The sequence below is a fragment of the Myxocyprinus asiaticus genome, chromosome 38 (genome assembly GCF_019703515.2).
Source record: "Myxocyprinus asiaticus isolate MX2 ecotype Aquarium Trade chromosome 38, UBuf_Myxa_2, whole genome shotgun sequence".
NCBI lineage: Eukaryota > Metazoa > Chordata > Actinopteri > Cypriniformes > Catostomidae > Myxocyprinus > Myxocyprinus asiaticus.
Window position 1 is genome coordinate 12795260 of NC_059381.1, and position 13468 is coordinate 12808727.

At 50.2% G+C, this 13468-nt stretch overlaps 1 protein-coding gene across 1 annotated transcript in view; it reads right to left on the reverse strand.

Annotated features, from left to right (window-relative positions):
• unc5da (unc-5 netrin receptor Da) overlaps nt 1–13468 on the reverse strand; it is a 383276-nt gene that overhangs the window by 160882 nt on the left and 208926 nt on the right. The gene's annotated exons all lie outside the window — the stretch shown is intronic.

The window sequence follows — 13468 nt, forward strand, 5'->3', positions numbered from 1 at the left end:
GCTGTAGTCATCACCAGCATGGGAGGTCAGTGGAAAGGATGGAGAAGAAAAAAAAAAAAAAAAAAAAATGGAGAATTAGATGTAGAAAACTAGTGAATCAAACTGCCTAAACCTCCTATCAATATACAGAAAATGCACCAGTCCCAATGATTTGACTCACCCTGTGCACAGACAGAACCCGCATGTAAGCCATTTCAATGGGCCATTTGCTTCCTCATGATCTTGGGCAATGCTCGTCATATTAGTAAGTAATCTCTCTGTGTTTGTCCATCCCAGTTATCAGCCTGTATCTATAACAGGAAAAACTCAGTTTAAGTATGGGGGCCCAAAGTGATAGGGGCCATATACTGCATTTTTGTAGCATTGTCTACTAATATTTTAGTCAAGGTTTTGTAGCGTTCATGCTCTGATGCATTCTGCTTGTATGTGGGTGACCTGAGTTCGAATCTAGCTTGGGTCATTTGCCGATCCAACTCCCTGCTTTTCCACTGTCTTCTCTATACTATCCTATCACATTAAAAGGCATTAATAGCCCATAAAAATTTTATACTGCAGTTGTAATTTAGTGTTATATTTTCACCCTCTCTGACTCTTTTTGCTACTGTACCTGTAAGACTTCTTTATGTAAATGTTTTGTACCTGTTATAACTAGCTAACCTCTTAATGTGTGAAAACTACCAGCATACTGTAGGTTACATTTTTGTTAATGATGATGGGCCAAGTTCTGAATTATCTATTTTTTGCAGCCTAAGTTTCCATATATGGTCTTGGGTCGGCTGGAAAGGCAGCTTTGCTTTGCATACATTAGAGTATGCAACTTTTATTTTATACATACTTTTTCAGAAGCACAAAGAAAATCTTGCTTACCATGCTATGTCCTCTTATGAAGTCACCATTGTTCACAAACACACATAGACTAACAAAGACAGGTCCTCTGTTGTTGACCACACTCAAGCAATGAAGACCTTTCATCACTCCTCCAGCTCATCTTCGCACTGCACCAGTGCATTAGCATTGACCTTTACCACGGTTCAGCCTTTTCTCTACTTTACGTGATGGCAAACACACTCCAATACCACCAATAAGCTGACCTAGAAGTTTTTTGATGGCTTCTTTTTTGCCTTCTCTATTCCCATCCCTTTTCCCACTATCAAAATTTTTTTTGTTAGCCTTCCATCTCCTGACAGAACCAACAGACTGGGAGTGTTTGCCTGCTAAGTCTTCTCCACACTAAGGCAGAAACATAAAACTGTGCTAAAATAAACAGCTAAAAGAGTCTCAGTCACGTCTGCCATATATTCCATCCAGAATTCAGACTAATTAAAGCTATGTCAAGGGTCCAAAATGATCACTCGCCAAGTGCCAAATGTGAGTAAAAATTGGATTTGGCAAGTAAACAAAACAGCGTTACTCACCAGTGGCTGATAACTTTATTAGAAACTGCATCAGAACACAACTACAAGAATTTAAGTGTAAACTAGACTGAATAACCATTTATGTATCACTTTTAGAAAAGCCTCAGATAAAACTTGGCTGGTAAGCATTAAGCATCTGCAACATGTCAGTCTGACCCTTGCTGAAGTAACGTGAGCAATTCAAGTCACTCTGTCTACTAAATAAAACATCTGTTACGACTCGTATTAAAAAATAAATTACATGTTTTCACATTTTTGTGACAAGGGCCGTTTCGCAGAGAGTCAGGGATGCATATAATGCTGCAAGTGACACAATAACTTGTGCTGTTTGTCACTAATATGCAAGGAAAACAGCTAAATAATTCCACTGTTACAAGGACAAAAATCAGACTGTTCTCACAGTGAATTCGGAAATAATTCGGTTAATTTTTTAGCTAAACTCGGTCTGTGCTTACCGAGATTTCGAAGTACTGCCCCCATTGAGTAAAGCGGGAAGTGTTTTCGGATATAAGGGCACATGTGAACTCCAGTTTCCGGGTGAAAGGCCCACAGAGGGGCGCCAAAAGCGAGCTTTAAAGTGAGTTGTTTTTAGCTGTAAAGGAGCTAAGAGGAATGCATATTTTATTAACTCTACCCCCCAAACCCCAACCCTAAACCTAACCGTCAGTGGAGTAAAAATTTATTCTTAGAAGAAAAATGGATCCTCCAAATCACCCTTGTCAGTGATTATGCAAACATTAAATTTTCCGGGTTTCAACAAGGGACGAGAACCCAGGTCTTCCACACTGCTAATGCAATGCACTTCTAGTCATGCCACAGGAAAAGGTAAACATTCCTGAACCGAAGCAAAAATGCCTGACAGAAGATGGTGCTTATCAGTAACTCGGCATAATGGGGACAACACCAGGGGACTGTAACATTCAGAAGTAACATTATGACATCACATCTAAACAGTTGCATGTGGTATAACAACACCGGCTCCGCTGCAGCCCGCCCCCATGGCCCGGCTCCGGCGTGGAGCCCTCCACAGGAAGCAGATGCCACCTGTCTTGTGGCCGGCCACTAAGAACCTGAGGAAGGTTTCAAAGCGCCCCCGAGACGGACGACCCAGGGGCGAGGAGATCCACTTCTCTGGGGCTGGTCGACAGACCACTCCATCCCCGGGAGGACCGGGAGGTGAATCTTTTGTTGCCGCATGCCCAGGAGGCTGCGGCACCCAAAAGCCTGACAAAAGAATGGTTCCCTTGTCTCCTGGGTCACATATCCAGTGCGCACGGCCGTCGTCACGTCCACCGTCCCATTTTGGCAGGTATGGTGCTCCAGCGGCGGACCTCCCGCCCCTGTGCACCCAGCTGTGGCACAAACACGCCCACACAGGATTGGTTCCAGTGGACTACGGGGACGAGATTCCTCCTCCCCCCTCCTCGACCAATCTTATAGTGGGTGGCAGGAGCCAGGTAAGTGCTTCGATGTCCCTGGACTCAGCACGGCCACGGAGCTCAAGTCCCCTCGACGTGGCACCTCAAGCTCTGCCCTGCCGTGAGGCCCCACCCGCCGGTACATCTGACGTGATCATTCCCTTGGTCCCCCTCGCCCGGAGTTTGGGCGCATGGCTCGCGCTTTCCAACCCGTTGCGATGGCTGACCCGGACCGTCTGACTCGGCTATGCGATTCAGTTCACCAGGCGCCTGCCCAGGTTCAGCGGCATCTGCTTCACCTTGGTGAAGGGCGAGAATGCCACTACCTTACGTGCGGAGATCGCTACCCCTCTGCACAAGGGCGTGATAGAACCTGTCTCTCCAGCCGAGATGAAAAAAAGGTTCTACAGCCCTTTATCGTACCGAAGAAAGGCGGTGGGTTGCGACCAATCCTGGGCCTGCGAGTACTGAACCGGGCTTTGCACCGTTCAAGATGCTGACGCAAAAACGCATTCTAGCGAGCATCCGACATCTAGACTGGTTTGCGGCGGTAGACCTGAAGGACGCGTACTTCCACGTCTCGGTCCTTCCTCGACACAGTCCCTTCCTGCGGTTTGCCTTTGAGGGCCAGGCGTACCAGTACAAGGTCCTCCCCTTCAGCCTGTCCTTGTCCCCTCGCATCTTCACGAAGGTCACGGAGGCAAGCCCTTGCCCCGCTAAAGGAAGTGGGCATCCGCATTCTCAACTATCTCGACGACTGGCTGATCTTAGCTCACTTTCGAGAGTTGCTATGCACACACAGGGACCTCATGCTCCGGCACCTCAGCCAACTGGGGCTTTGGGTCAACTGGGAAAAGAGCAAGCTCTCCCCGGTTCAGAGCATCTCTTTTCTCGGTCTGGAGTTGGACTCAGTCTCGATGACAGCGTGCTTCATGAACGAGCGCACACAGTTGGTGCTGAACTGTATGAAGGCGTTCAGACGGAGAACAGCGGTTCCACTGAAACACTTTCAGAGGCTCCTGGGACATATGGCATCCTCAGCGGCGACCACACCGCTCGGGTTGATGCATATGAGACCGCTTCAGCACTAGCTTCGGACTCGAGTCCCGAGATGGGCATGGCGCTGCGGGACACGTCGCGGGACCATCATGCCGGTCTGTCACTGCTTCTTCAGCCCTTGGACCGACCTGGCATTTCTACGGGCAGGGGTTCCCCTAGAGCAGGTATCCAGGCGCGTCGTGGTTACAACAGACGAATCCAAGACAGGTTGGGGCGCCGTATGAAATGGGCACACAGCCGCCGGTTCTTGGACTGGCCCGCGGCTGCGTTGGCACATCAACTGCCTAGAGTTGTTGGCAGTACTGCTCGCCTTGCGGAGGTTTCGGCCGTTGATCCAGGGCAAGCACGTGTTGGTCCGGACGGACAACACAGCGACGGTAGCTTACATCAACCGCCAAGGCGGTCTACGCTCCCATTGCATGTCACAACTCACCCGCCGTCTCCTCCTCTGGAGTCAGCAGCACCTCAAGTCATTACGAGCCACTCACACCCCGGGCGACCTCAACCTTACTTTCGTAACCTCCGTTTCCTGATGGAGGGAACGAGACGTTGTGTCCCTCTTGCCACAACGCTGAACTACCTGCTGAAATGACCGGGACCTGGTCTCGGCTCCTCAGCACAAAACCAACACGAGTGGTTGCATACCAGCTCCTTTTATACCCATATGTCTGGGGAAGTGGCATGCAAATTCCACTTCCCAATTCCCATTGGCCTTTTTTTAAAAAAGCAGAGGTGTTTGGGGCTCCCAAGTGTGACCCCTAGTGTCACTACATCGACACAACGTCTCGTTCCCTCCATCAGGGAACGGAGGTTACGAAAGTATCCAGGACGTTATACGGGGCCAAAGAGAAAACTTGAACCAGAGATTGTACTTTTTACGCAGACTACGTCTTTATGGGGTTAACAAGGATATTATGTTGTTGTTTTACAAAGCTGTTTTTGAAAGTATTGTCAGGTATGGTATTATGATATGGTTTGGGAACCTAACTATACAGCTCAAATCTAAATTGGTGCACCTGGTAATGACAGAAATTAAAATTGTTGGGCAGGAAGAACATCTTAATCTTCAGGGTTTATATGAGCAATGTATTCTTAATCAGGTGCAGATCATCTTATGCGATCAAACACATTTTTTGTATTCACAGTATGAATTGCTTCCCTCTGGGAGAAGATATAGAGTTCCATTTTGCAAATTAAATAGATGCAATAATTCCTTTAATTAATTGTATTTATTTATCACACATCTGCACATATACAGTTACAGAAATTCTTTTTTTTTTCACATATCAGGTCAGAGTGCAGGGTCAGCCATGTTATGGCACACCTGGAGCAGATAGGGTCAAGGGCCTTGCTCAAGGGCCCAACAGTGGCATCTTGGCAGTGCTGGGGCTTGAACCACTGACCTTCTGATCAGTAACCCAGAGGCTTAACTGCTGTGCCACCACTGCCCCCCTTTATACCTGTATCTGTGCGAATGTTTAATAGCAGTTTAGCTTGATGATATGTTATTATTTGTATTTTATTATATGTACTATTTATGGGTCTGTTTGGTATTGTTTGATGCTTTTGTGATGTGTTTTTTTCTTAATTTGTCTATGCAGCAACATGAAGTCCACAACAAATTTCCCTTCGGGGACAATAAAGTATACTTTACTTTTAGTCAGCTAGCATGAGCTGCAGTTGAGACGCTAGTGTATTATGAAAGACCTGAACTAAGAATATCTCTTCTGAAGTACTGGCGGTCTTTAAAGCTTTCGTATTTGTTTTCTTGTGTTACTCTGAGCATGAATATATAAAGCCCTCTAGAGGTGCATGTTCTTGACACCTTCCATTGTAGCAATGACTGGCTGGTTGGAAGCTTTTAGCCCATGGTTGTAGCCAGTTTCTCTGGAGGCCTTAAAGAAACATGTGCAGCACAGCGCGATGCTCAGCCTTTGATCACAGCAGCTATTATAGCTCTTGCAGGACTAATTGGTGAACCGGACAAGTACTGATTTCTGAGCAGCTACTGAAACTGGAATAGGTCTTGTGGGATGTAATCATGAGCTGTGTCAGCAACCTTTCATCAGTTTTGAAGGAGGGGAACATGCACACATATACTCAACCTTGAGATTTTTAGGGAGAGATCCATGTGCAGATACACAAGCAGAAACACATGGAGACACTTGTATGCAGCAATAAGTAGGTTGGTATAGATTTCATAATACAGGAATGTCAAGGAAAAATATACTGCCCCTAAAATAGCTTCAGTGTGAAAGCTAGCTACTTTCTGTTGGTAGCTTCAATGTTAAAGCAACTTTTTGCTAGCAGCTTCTAGTGCAGCAAACTACCAAACAAAAGGGTGGCTTGACTGTAATTTAAATACTTTAAGGAACCCATGAAATCAAAGTTAGAGTTTTGTCTTTCAACTTTTAGTCAATATATATTAGCTTTGAGGCCATCTTAATGCTAGTGTACACATACAATGAAAAAAATTAACTTTGAAATACAGTAGATGCTTTTAAAATATACAGTCCTTCTCATGCAGGAAAACAAACCAAAAATACTGATGATTCAGTTTGTACTAAACATAATTTTGTCCAATAAAATGCTCTTAAGAATGTCCCTCCCCCTAATACCACTAGCAATTGCAATTAAGCAAGTTGCAAATCATGGTTCATGGCTGTGACATAAACTAAAGGCTATTTTTATTTATTTTTTCACTGACGAGCCCTTTGATGTGTTACAAAAGTAAAAAAGGCCACATGGGAAAGAAAACTGAGCTTATAAAGTAACTTCATAAAGTTTTTAAATTAGTAGTAGCTTAAAGCATTGGAAAGCGTCATGGTTACTTGTGTAACCTCCATTCCCTGATGGAGGAAACGAGACATTGTGTTGATGTAGTGACACTAGGGGTCACTCTTGGGAGCCCGAGACACCTCTGGTCTTTGATAAAAGGCCAATGAAAACTGGCGAGTGGTATTTGCATGCCACTCCCCCGGACATACGGGTATAAAAGGAGCTGGTATGCAACTACTCATTCAGGTTTTATGCTGAGGAGCCGATATAAGGTCCGGCCATTTCAGCAGGTAGTTCAGCGCTGTGGCAGGAGAGACACAACGTCTCGTTCCCTCCATCAGGGAATGGAGGTTACACAAGTAACCATGACATTCCCTATCTGCCACTCACTCGACGTTGTGTGGATGTAGTGACACTAGGGGTCCCTATACGAAACGCCACAATTGGCTGAACTGTGTTATGTGAACTGGCAGTGTGTGGTGGGCAGACTACTGTGTGCCTCATAGCCAGCAAACCAGGTCGACACGTAACCTCCCCCAACATATGTATGAGTGTCGAACGGCCCTTTCTGGGGACAAGTCAACTACCCAAAAGATAGAGACGGGCTTAACCCAGTCGTGGCCTCTTTTCCCCTTCTTTTTTTCCACTCCCTAAAAAAGCAGGGGGATTATCCGACTGGGCCGCCAGGTCTAGTCGGGGGGTGTCCCTCCCAAGGGGAAGACACCGCGGAGACCACACCTCGCCCAAAGAGGGGGGGGGATATTTAAGTGGAAAAATACGTCACATGGTCTTTCCAACCATGTGGGGAGTCTTCAAGGTAGATCCTGCCCAATGGGGGAGGAGTTTGCCAACAGGGAAACGAATTAGCGGAAGATATATAATCACATGGGGTCAGCCTTACAGGGAACCATCACATGTGGAGCACCTACCTCAAAACAGGGCTCTTAGTTAGCACGTGTACTGGGCCAGCAGCGAGTCTCTCCGAAAACTCGACTGCCACAGGGCTCAGAGAAAGTCAACCAGGGAACAGTTTGTGAACACTACTGGGAATTAATGGCACACATCTTCAGCTCCAAGGGAGGTGGAAAGCACTGTGCGCAAGCGATACATCCGGCCAGCTATCCCGGGCTTATCCGCTTGTGTTGCGTGCCACTACCTGGGATGAACCCGGTTCCACCCGGAGATTGTAGAACCTTGCACAGGTGTTGGGTTTTGCCCAGCCCGCTGCTCTGCAAATGTCTGTTAGAGAGGCACCCCTGGCCAGGGCCCAGGGAGCCGCTACACCCCTGGTAGAATGGGCTTGTAGCCCTACCGGGGGCGGCATGTCCTAGGCAACATATGCCATAGTTATGGCGTCAATGAGCCAGTGGGTGATCCTCTGCTTGGAGAAAGCGCTTCCTTTCCGCTGTGCACCAAAGCAGACAAAGAGCTGCTCAGAGATTCTAAAGCTCTGCGTGTGATCCAAATAGATGCGTAAAGCGTGCACCGGTCACAGTGACGACAGGGCTGGGTCTGCCTCCTCCTGAGGCAGCGCTTGCAGGTTCACCACCTGGTCCCTAAAGGGGTGGTGGGAACCTTGGGCACATAGCCCGGTCAGGGTCTCAGGATCATGTGAGAGTAACCTGGACCGAACTCCAGGCACATTTCACTGACAGAGAACGCTTGCAGGTCACCTACCCTCTTGCTAGAAGTGTGCACAGTCAAGAGGGCAGTCTTCAAGGAGAGTGCCTTAAGCTCGGCTGACTGCAAAGGCTCAAAGGGGGCTCTCTGTAGACCCTGAAGACCTACAGAGAGGTCCGATGAGGGAACAAGGCACGGTCTGGAGGGATTCAGCCTCCTGGCACCTCTTAGGAACCTGATGATCAGGTCATGCTTCCCTTAGGACTTACTGTCGACTGCGTCGTGGTGTGCTGCTATGGCAGCAACGTACACCTTCAAGGAGGAAGACCTTGAAAGCACTGATCCGACTGCGCATCTCTGGGGGTCTTCCCAATGGGAAGAACACCACTTATTGAACAGATGCCACTTAAAGTAGAGGGGGCCCTAGCCTGAGTGATCGTGTCTACCACTGCAGATGGTAGACCACTTAGGTCTTCCGCGTCCCGTCCAGGGGCCAGACATGGAGGTTCCAGATGGTGCCCCATCCCTGAGAAAGAAGGTCCTTCCTCAGGGGAATTCACCAGGGGGGAGCTGTCGCGAGGAGCGTGAGGTCCGAGCACCACGTCTGGGTGGGCCAGTAGGGTGCTACCAGGATGATCTGCTCCTCATCCTCCCTGACCTTGCACAGGGTCTGTGCAAGCAGGCTCACTGGGGGAAAACGCATATTTGCGTATGTCAGTGGGCCAGCTGTGTGCCAGCACGTCTATGCTGAGGGGGGCCTCGGTCAGGGCGTATCAGAGCGGGCAGTGGGTAGGATTCTTGGGAGGTGAACAGGTGCACCTGTGCCTGTCGAATTGACTCCAAATCAGCTGGACCACCTAAGGGTGGAGTCTACACTCTCCCCTGAGGGTAACCTGTCATGACAGCGCATCCGCTGTAGTGTTGAGGTTGTTCGGGATGTGAGTGGCTTGCAGTGACTCGAAGTGCTGCTATCTCCAGAGGAGGAGACGGCGGGTGAGTTGTGAAATACAACGAGAGAGCAGACCGCCTTGGCAGTTGACATATGCTACCGTTGTCGTGTTGTCTGTCTGAACTAACACGTGCTTGCCCTGGATCAACGGCCGAAACCTCTGCAGGGCGAGCAGAATTGCCAACAACTAGAGGCGGTTGATGTGCCAATGCAGTCGCGGACCCGTCCAGAAGCCGGCGGCTGCGTGCCCATTGCAAACAGCGCCCCAGCCTGTTTTGGAGGTGACTGTCATGACCAAGATGCGCCTGGAGACCAGTTCTAGAGGAAGACCTGCCCGTAAAAATGAGGTCGGTCCAAGGGCTGAAAAGACGGCGAAAGACCGGCGTGATGACCACACGACGTGTCCCATGGCACCATGCCCATCTCGGGACTCGAGTCTGAAACCACTGCTGAAACGGCCTCATATGCATCAACCCAAGTGGGGTGGCCACCGCCGAGGATGCCATATGCCCCAGGAGCCTCTGAAAAACTTTCAGTGGAACCACTGTTTTCTGTTTGAACGCCTTCAAACAGGCCAGCACCGACTGGGAGCGCTCGTTCGTAAGGCACGCCGTCAAGGAGACTGAGTCCAACTCCAAACCGAGAAAAGAGATGCTCTGATCCGGGAGGAGCTTACTCTTTTCCCAGTTGACCCGAAGCCCTAGTCGGCTGAGGTGTGAGAGCACCAGGTCCCTGTGTGCGCCCAACATGTCTCGAGAATGAGCTAGGATTAGCCAGTCGTCGAGGTAGTTGAGAATGCGAATGCCCACCTCCCTTAATGCGGCAAGGGCAGCCTCTGCAACCTTCATAAAGATGCGAGGAGACAGGGACAGGCCGAAAGGGAGGACTTTGTACTGATACGCCTGACTCTCGGACGCAAACCGCAGGAAGGATCGAGACGTGGAAGTACGCATCCTTCAGGTCTACAGCCGCAAACCAATCTTGATGCCGGACGCTCGCCAGAATGTGTTTTTGTGTCAGCATCTTGAACGGGAGTCTGTGTAAAGCCTAGTTCAGAACTCACAGGTCCAAGATTGGCCGCAACCCACCGCCTTTCTTTCGGTACGATGAACTAGGGGCTGAAAAACCCCTTCATCTTGGCTGGAGGGACAGGTTCTATCGCACCCTCCCGTAGGAGGGTAGCGATCTCTGCGCAAGGTAGCAGCGTTTTCGTCCTTCACCAAGGTGAAGTGGACATCGCTGAACCTGGGCGGACGCCCGGCGAAGTGAATCGCGCAGCCGAGTCGGACGGCCCGGACCAGCCCTCGTGACGGATTGGAAAGCGCAAGCCATGCGTCCAAGTTCCGCGCAAGGGGGACCAAAAGGACAATGTCATCGGACGTACCGGCAGGTGGGGCCTCGCGGTGGGGCGGAGCTCGAGGTGCCACACCATGTCATGGCCGTGCTGAGTCTAAGGACATCGAAGCACTTACCTGGCTCCTTGTGACCACCCCTGGAACAGCCTGGGACGGGGAGGAAGAGGCCTGTCCTCGTGACCCGTGGAGACTGTCACATCAGGGGCGGATTTGTGCCACAGCTGGGCGCTCAGGGGCGGGAGACCACCGCTGGAGCGCCAAACCTGCCAAATAGAGTGGTGGACGGTGGTCGTGATGATGGCCGTGCACACCGGATACGTGACCCAGGGAACAAGGAAACCGCTCTTGCTGAGCTTGAGTACTGCAGCTACTTGGGTATGCAGCACAATTAAATGCAAAAGGTTACAAAAAGATGGAGAGATCTGCTTACCAGCTCCAGAGCAGCGGGTTTCGTTGTCCCTGGGTCGCCCGTCTCAAGGGCGCTTTGAAGCCTTTCACAGGTTCTGGGCGGCCGCGAGACGGGTGGCGTCTGCTTCCTGCAGTGGGCTCCACGCCGGGGCTGGGTGCCGGTGCAGTCACCGCAGGGGGACGCCCTTTGCAATAAGTAGACAGGGTGTGGGATCTTGAGCCGCGCTGGGGCAGGATATGCCGGCTAGCATCCGTCTACTGCTCCACCATTGAAAACTGCTGAGCAAAGTCCTTGACGGTGTCGCCGAATAGGCCCGCCTGGGAAATGGGGGCAGCAAGGAATCGTGTCTTGTCGGCCTCGCCCATCTCGACCAAGTTGAGCCAAAGGTGGCGCTCCTGGACCACTAGTGCGGCCATCGTCCTCCCGAGAGACCGCGCCGTGACCTCCGTCGCTCGGAGAGCGAGGTCAGTCACCGAGCACAGTTCCTGCATCAATCCCGGGGCGGAACTACCCTCGTGCAGTTCCTTTAGCGCCTTGGCGGACTTGCAGGAGAGCCATGGCGTGCAGGGCGGAGGCGGCTTGTCCAGCGGCACTGTAGGCCTTGGCCATCAGAGACGACGTAAACCTACAGGCCTTGGGCGGGGGCTTTGGGCACCCGCGCCAGGTGGTGGTGCTCTGCGGGCATAGGTGCACTGTGAGCGCCTTTATCCACCGGGGGATTGCCGAATAGCCCTTGGCCGCCCCACCAGAGGGTATTGAGGGCAGGGAAGCTGAAAAGATCGGGACCGGGCAGTAAAAAGTGCCTCCCGCGACCTTGTCAGCTCTTCATGCACTTCCGGGAAGAAAGGAACGGGGGCGGGGCGTGGCTTTGAGCGGCGCCGCGAGCCCAGGAACCAATCACCGAGCCGCGAGGGTTCAGGGAAGAGCATGCCCGGGAAAGCATGTCGTCATCTCCGTGTCAGCCTGTGACTGGGCAATCATCCCCGATGGGAGGAGCCCAGCTGAGGCTTCCGACTGGATGAGCCCACTCTCCGATGCTGCGCTCGAGAGCTCAACACTTTCGCGGGCTCCGAATAAGAGGTCGAACTCGCCGTGAGACGAGCCAGCGGACTCATCCGGAAGCCCGATCGGGGCAGAAGAGTGTGCTGGGGAATGGGAGGTCCGCGGGGGGATACCCGACAAAGGCGGTCCCATTGGGGTCCACAAATCGCCCCCAGTGCTAGCCGCGCTGGTCTCATACCCGTGGGTAAAAGGACCGAGGCGGGGAGCCTCTGGGGTGGCTTGCTTTCTTACGAAGGCGAGCCGCGGCCACAACATTACCATGGACATATCCTCGCAATGAGAAAATTACCATCCACGAACGCTGTCTCCGCGTGAGCAGTGCTCAGACACGAAAGACAGTGATCGTGACCATAAGAAGGCGAGAGATAATGAGCGCAACCAGGAATAACACACAATCGGAAAAGCATCTTTAGAAAGACGCGTCTTTAAAAAGAAGTTCCGTGTGTGCCGCTCTTTTAGAGAACTATACTCTTTTAGAGAACTATACCCTTATTTCTGCCGAAGCGCCCAGGGGCATTCTCTGCAGTGCACCAGTGCAGAGGGGGGAGAAGCCGCTGAAATGCACCGTCATATCCAGCAGGGGTGAATGAACAGTAATATTCAGCTCAGTAAGCATGACCGTTCGGCTCTGAAGAGAAAATCTGAATGAGTGGTTGCATACCAGCTCCTTTTATACCCGTATGTCCGGGGGAGTGGCATGCAAATACCACTCGCCAATTTTCATTGGCCTTTTATCAAAGACCAGAGGTGTCTCGGGCTCCCAAGAGTGAACCCTAGTGTCACATCGACACAACGTCGAGTTAGTGACAGATAGGGAACTACAGTTTCAAGGTATCCTTCCCAACACTGCTTTTGTGGTGCATGCATTTAGGTCCTTCCATACGAGTTGAAATAATAAGGCATTGCCTCTGCGAAATATAAATCAAACTCAGGGCAGAAGTTTTCTCTTTTTCTTTTTATCTCTCTCTCTCTTTCTCAGCATATCAGCTCTATCTGTCCATCTCGCCCTTAATACAGTATCTCCCAACTACAGTGGGAGAAAGTAGACCATCAATCACCAGAGGGGAGGTATTCACAAAACACGCCGCTATTTCCACAAACATTTATGCAAATGTATGCGTGCTTTATCACTAAACTAAAAGTAAATACTTAAATAAAACTGACACATCCATCATTATCATTTGCACAGTCTAACAAGGGACAGTTTGATTGTGTGTAGATGTCAAAGTAAATTATCGTATAATTTTAGCGCATTTTCGATCATTATAAAATAGAATTTTCAGCAGCTTCTGCAATTACAATCACATTCAGTGTGATTACACAATTAGTGAGGTACATTACCACTGGCAGTTTTGTTCTACTGCTTTTCAACAACATGAGGGTGAGCAAATAATAAAATAATA